The sequence below is a fragment of the Lygodium microphyllum genome, chromosome 21 (genome assembly GCF_053477565.2).
Source record: "Lygodium microphyllum isolate KBCC chromosome 21, Lygodium_microphyllum_v1.1.10, whole genome shotgun sequence".
Lineage (NCBI taxonomy): Eukaryota > Viridiplantae > Streptophyta > Polypodiopsida > Schizaeales > Lygodiaceae > Lygodium > Lygodium microphyllum.
Window position 1 is genome coordinate 112,390,541 of NC_141155.1, and position 7,326 is coordinate 112,397,866.

Sequence of the window (7,326 nt, forward strand, 5' to 3'; positions counted from 1 at the left end):
CGTTAGTTAGTTTTTACTTTGGTTAGTAACCTTACTAACTTATTAATTGACTAACTAACTTTCGAACTAACCAACCAACTTTTAATTGCATGGAAGTATTATATCCTCCTCCCCTTAGAGAAATTGAGATGTCCTCATCTTGATACAAAGATGGAGAGTTTCATCTTTCTTCTTTTGGAATAATATTGTGGCTCTCCATGGTGAATACTTGGCCGAATATACCCTTGTTCTAGTAGTTATTTGAGTTGCTCTTTTAGTTTGATGGCTTCAGGAATGGACATTTTGTAAGGTCTCTTTGCCATTGGAGTGGCTTCTGGAATAAGTTTGATCGACTTCTCTTTCCGGAGGTAACTCAGTTAGCTCTTTAGGAAATATGTCGGCATACTCTTTTAACCAAGATGGTTCTTCTTCTATCTGACCATCTTGATTTACCTTGTTAAGCTTGATCAAGTAAACATGTAATCCCTTCTTCAAGCCTTTCACAATTCGAGAAGCTTTTGCTTTAGGTTTCCCTATTTCACCTTGTGTAGGTTCTATTTCACCATTCAAATCCTGAAATGTGACTTGACCTTTTCCACAAAGGATGTGAGCATCATTGGGAATCAACCAATCTATTCCTAGTAAACATTCATAAGCTTCTAAGTTCGTCCTTGTTTTCCTAAGTAGGAACAAAATTTCCAATTACATTGGATTTTTCTCTTTTCTTTTGTCCTAGGTAAAATTGGCCTTGGGTTCTTTTTGCTTGACCTTTGAATCCTCCTTTGTTCTGGTTATTGTAGCTCCAGAACTTATTATTGTTAGGCTTTGATTATACTTTTCATATAATAGGAGCAGCTCGAATCAAATCATCTTGGAGGTCTATTGGGTACATTGATTCCAAACGAGTGTTTAAAGGAGAATTTAGCCCGTTGTAGAACTTGGACATGAGCAGTATCCATGAAGGGTGTATATTTAAGAAGTGAAACAAACTTAGAGTAATATGCTCCAAGGACAGTCCCATTTGCTTCAAATTAAAGAACTCATTCATCTTCTGGGTACAATAAGATGGAGGTAAATATCTTCATATTATAGCTTCTTTCATCAAATCCCAAGTAATGGTATTTTCAGGGACACCTTGATCTCGGCACCACTGCTTCCACCAGAGTCGAGCTTTGCCAATTAATTTTAGCTTAACTATCATGACTTGGTTGGCTGGGATAGTTTCAGCAGCAGTAAAATAATCTTCCATGAATTTGATCCAAATTTCTGCATTGGCTTCCACATAAGAGCCTTTCCCATCGAATTCTAGAGGTTTAATTTGCTTCAAAAGATTCCTTGTCTCTTGGGTTTCATTGGGAATTATTGTGGATGCGAAGTTTTGGAAAAATTTCAATGATTTTCAGGTTAAATTTTGCAAAATTTATATAGTGTTAATATTAGAGTTTGATACTCAAATTATTTCTTAAGATTACGTTGTATTCTATACTAACGTGTGCTTTGATACCAACTATGAGGTATCCACTAGGCTCATTCCAAGGCGCACCTTTTTGTAGTCCATAAGTAGGTTTTCCAAACGATGCCGCTTGGTGCTCCCTTGAAACATTACGGGGTTTGTCACTTAGACTCCACTGAGTCTACATTTGCAACGGAAGTGTTTCGGCCAAACCCACTAGGATCAACCTAAATTTTCGAGTTTCTAAAATCAGATGGGTCTCCTTACAGTTAGCTATAGCATCAGTAATTTTGAGTTCCCACTTCTATAGGATTACTCAAACTAAAGTGGACTTGCTATTGCACTTGGTTCAAAGAGAGTGGGAGACGGAGGGGAGTGCGGTACGACAACCTCTTGCCCATAAAGAAGTGTTGAGTACATCTCTTACAAGATGTTAAGCAAGGCATGCGTTTTCGGTTTGGGCTATCTTACCCAACATAAGCAAAATTAGTTAAATAAATATATTGTGCCAATAACTTAATGAGATGACTTACAAATCCTTTAAATAGAGTTTCACTTTTTAAGCGTTAGTCAACACTTAACCTTGTCGTGTTTTGACAATAATTATATCAAGTTATTTTACTAATCTCAAGTGCACATAAATTCATATGTGCAATAACCTCTTGCAACTATTTTCATCACGATTTCACGATTTAGAATCTCAATTAGTCTAACTACAAATCATAGCCATTAATTGTTTATGTGTGTAGTAATATGCTTTCTAGATGAAACTGTCAATTCATGTAAGTGTAAAATATAGAGCTAATATTTTACGTAAGTAATTCTTATACGGATGCTGTCCGTGAAATCTAACAAGTAGCTCTGGTACCATTTGATGCAAAGACTAACATTTATTTTTTGTAAAAATTTGGCATAAACCTTATTATTTTATATGGCAAAATAATAGCCTAGTAGTGAATAACATGGTTTGACATGATAACATTTGAAATTTCATCTTTGCTTACGCTTGTGTTCGCCACATCCGATGTTTCATCCGCTTGTGTTCGCCACATCCGATGCACTCCCGTATCTTTGGCAATACCTGTTCCTTGACCAGCATGGTGGTTCCCATGGTCTTTCCACCTCGTCAATTTGAAGCCATCATTCGCAAGTGGATTCGAGAGATGAAGGAGGAATGAATTTGAGATGGGAGAGCGTAAGAGAATATGGCTTAGTCGAAGATCGAGATAGGGGGGATTAAGCTAACTCTCTCCCTTGCAGCCTCTCGAGGTAACCTCTCTCTCTCTCTCTCTCTCTCTCTCTCTCTCTCTAGCTCCGTCTCCTAGCCTCTTAGAGGGGTATCCTTCTACCTCCCTCTCTCTACCTTCCTCTCGCAGCCTCTCAAGGTCTCCTTGTGCTTCTCTAAAGTGCTTCCCATGCCTTTTATTTATAGTAGTTGAATTAGAGAAGAAGGATTGTGGTTGAGAAGAAGAGCTCTTTATGGAGGGGATCTTTCCAAATTAGCAATCTGATGCTCAAATCACAAATCTGATGGTTCTGTTGGCTCTGAACGGAGGGTAAAACTTGAGGACACTTGGTTAGAAATCTTCTCAATCACTCTTCTTCTTCTCCCTGTTCAAAGTGTTGTTTGTTGCCTATAAACTATGATTGTGAGATTACGATGCGCACAATTTTGCCTATCCTTCTTTTTTTCATTAAATCTCCAAAACTAGCTGAAAAAAGTCACTTGTTTTAGGATATTTATGACAAATAATATCTAAAATATAAAAAAATATGCTAGTTTTTGTCCAAAAATCTAATATTTTTGGACCATCCATACTATACACATTGACACTAATGACTAATATGGCTCATAACTCTCGTTCATGTTGTAACTTTCATGATAGGTGGCTACAGTCCTTGTCAATCAGAAAAAAATGTTGGGTTACAATTCTTGGTTTTTTATATTATTAATTGAATAAAAAGTGTTAGTTATTAACGTTAGTTAGTCTTTAGTTAGTAACCTTACTAACTTATTAATTGACTAACTAACTTTCAAACTAACCAACTAACTTTTAATTGCGTGGAAGTATTACAAGTTGACTTGGACATAGAGGAGATTCGGGCTATTGAGGAGGAGGAGGCAATGCTAAAGGAGCTTGACATTGAAATCTTAAATGTGGGTAATCTGGATGAACATGAGGAGTAGGAAGAAATTCTAATGGCTATTAAGTCCCTCACTTTGGAAAATCTCCCTTCCATCCCGATTTGGGGAAGGAATTCCAAATACTTAATGATATCCAGAAATCCATGGGGCTCACGGAAGACTTTTTCATCAAACTCATTGTAGATTTTTGCCAGGAAAGACATAGCCAACATGACTAATTTTGTGGAAGTCCTTGGGCTTTGCTTGCAAAAAGCACTAGACTACTCATAGAAACTTCCCAATTAAGAGGAATTTATGGAGATGCAAAGAAGATGGATATTGAGTTCGTAGGAAAGAAGATGGAGGAAATTGTTAGTGTAAATCTCACCAAGGTTCAATTGATCTATGGATCTATAAAAAGTTGAAACAAAAGAGAATCCTAGAAATATTATTTTCTTGTTTGTTTGTTTTGTATTATTTTTTGAAGTGTTTTAATAGTTAAATTTTGTTTATTTAACATTTCAGTTGTTCTTTAGGTATTAATGTAGGATGATGATGGATTTCTAGCTTGTTCTGATGGGACAAGGACAAAATTTGGTCAAGATTCACCACTTCACATTGCCTTCCCCAGTTTAATCTAAAGATTAAATATCTTTCATGCAAAGTAGCCAACCATGCAAATATTTGATCTCAAGTCCTTGTAAAATATTAGGGTATTTCTATAGACTTGCAAGTGGAGACAAAGTCATACATCTTGTGTTACAATGCTTATGCCTTAGCAGCTAATCTTGAGAAGGAACCCCCATTAAAGGGCTATAGGAGGCAAACCCCCTTCCATAACAAAAGGAGTGCATGCTTGCTAGAGGACAAAGAGAAAGATGAGGAAGCAAAGAGAAGAAAAAGAAGAAGGCTTTTTGATTGACCTTTGAAAAGCTATAATAGATAACCTTAATCCTTTGCACAGAAGGTTACATGAGTAGCTCCTTGAAATAATGTGATGAAAATCACATGTCTTATACATACTCTCTCATTATACTAGTGATAATCCTCATTGTGAAAAACACAGATTTAGAGCATGGCAGCTATGGAGGTTGGAAGATGAAGACTAGATTCATGATGACGTAGACAAGGATTAGATTGATTGTTACATAAGTGAATTAGGTTCCAAGATGGAAGCTTGGAATCATAAACAAAATCTTGTGTAATGGACAATGACACTTGACAAAGACACTAAACTGAAAGAGAATGGCATCATGACATTTTTTTATTGAAATAAGGACCAAGTACAAGCTTATATAGCTTTCCAGCTGTTCCACTCTCCTCACTGTGCTTATGGGATATAGAGCACCTTTTCCTACAACATACATCATTTGCCTATTTCTCAACACCCCCCTAAAATGATGATTCCCTACACTTGTTGTTGGCTTTTGCCCCCCTTACATGTTGACATGGCCTAGGAGACTAGCTCATAGGCAGCCTAGTTAAGTTAAAGCTTGAAACTTTACATCTTTAGTAAGGGTTTTTACAAAGCAAATCCACTAAGGGAAAAAATAGAGATCCACTATGGGAAAAACATATGAAAGATACAATAAAAATTCTTTAGAACAATCTATCAAAGTTTTTGATGGTAGCGGAAGCATCTTCTTCTTTTTCATTCATGAACCAGTTTTGGTGGTGATCATTCCGCATCTGTTGTGCTCTTTTCTTGTGGAAATATTCAATGGTTGTATGGCCAGTCTTGCCACAGTAATGACATATAGTCTAATCCTTATTGTTGTTGGTGTTGAGTCCTCGACCACTACCTTTTTTCTCCATAAGTGCCCTTGGTGTATAAGAGACTGTCTTTGGTGGTGTGTTCCCTTGCATCCTTGCTTTTAACTTTTCTTTCTCCATCAATTAGTGAGTGCCCAATATCTTTAAGTGAGAGACTTGAAGTGCATTACTTAGGGTGAACACAATATTATCATATGGATCCTTATTTACACTTACAAGGAGTACGACTATTGCTTCATCTTCATCAATATTCTTCTTAAGAGTTGCAAGTTGGGTTTTAGGCTCTTAAACTTGTTAATGTGTATGGTCATGGAAGCACGATCTTTTATATCCAGTTTATAAATATGCATGAGTAGTTTTACCTTTGAATTCTTTGCTTGGGTACCAAAGATCCTGTCAAGTTCCTCCCAAGCAGTTCTAGCATCTCTGATGCCAGAGATATGATGTAGCACATCATCACTTAGTTCCCAAGCAATGATGCTTAGCACCTTGTTATTCATCTTCTTCCATTCTTTGGTTTTTGGTGGAGCTACTGCAAGGATCCCACTTTCTGAATCTTCTTTCCCGCCATCTGCATCACCTTCATCATCTTCAAAGAGATCCTAGAGGTCTTTCCTCATGAGGTGGTACATGGTCTTTTCCTTCCAGGCATGGAAGCCTTCTCCATTGAACTTTGCTATTTTTTCGAGCTATGCCATTTTTGATCAGCAACAAATCAGCCAGCAGAAGAGTTGTGCCTCAATGTGTCAAGAGACACAAGATGATTAGTGTTTAACAACACTGCATGAGTATTAAAAAAATACTATCTTGGAGCTCAGTGTCGGATGTTGATGCTTGATCTTCTTCTTGCTTGCCAATTTATTGTGATGTTTTGCTAGAAATTAAGTGCTTAGTAAGGTCAAAGTGATAGAGCCTTCAATGGACTGAGAGGAGTAAGAAAATGAAAGGTTTTATGACCTTGAAGGTCCATAGCTATGGTTGCCCATAGAGATGATAGTTAGGGTTTCTTAGATTGATCAACAAAGAGAGTATTTTGGGGAACCCTTTAGTGATTAGGTAGCTTATATGGTAGGCTAGAAAAGCTCTATGGTCACAAAGGAAATCATGCAACAGGTAGATGATGGCAGCCATACAACCAACAAGGGCATAGTTCAGAACAATGAGGAAGAATTTTGATAACGCTTACAAATCCGTGCATTAATCAGAAAATTTAGGTGATGGGATGGAGCACTTGTAGTGCAAAAGAGGTCCACAAAAGGAATCTCTAAAGGATATGCTCTCTATGAAAAGATATAAGTACTCCAAGTGCTGCAAGTCTTCTTGGCTATGGCAAACAACAAGGTAAAGTGGAGATAGAGGTAAGAGATGAGCTCAACCACTCAACTTGAGCTATGAAGAGATGAAGAGGGGCCAAAAATTGGAGAAGGACGCTAAACCATGCTTAGTTGAGGTCTGATACCATGTGAAAAACATGGATCTAGAGCATGGCAGTTATGGAGGTTGGAAGATGAAGACTAGATTCATGATGATATAGACAATGATTAGACTAATTGTTACAGAAGTGAATTAGGTTCCAAGATGGAAGCTTGGACTCATAAACACAATCTTGTGTAATGGACAATGATGCCTGACAAAGACACTAAACTAAAAGAGAAAGGTGTCATGAAATTTTTTTTATTGAAATAAGGACCAAGTACAAGATTATATAGCTTTCTAGTTGTTCCACTCTCCTCACTGTGCTTATGGGATACATAGCACCTTTTCCTATAGCATACATCATTTACCTATTTCTCAACACTCATTCTGAGCTCGATTTGCATATTGTGTATTTTTGTCTATTGCTTATTTGACCCTTATCTATTGTTTGATAAGTTTAAATATTGCAATTGTTTCCTATGAAAGGTGTTGAGCATTTCATAAAGTGATCTTACTTTTCTTTGCCCAACCACCATGTCTTGTAGTTCCAAAGTATAATATTCTTGCTTTGTAATAGGAT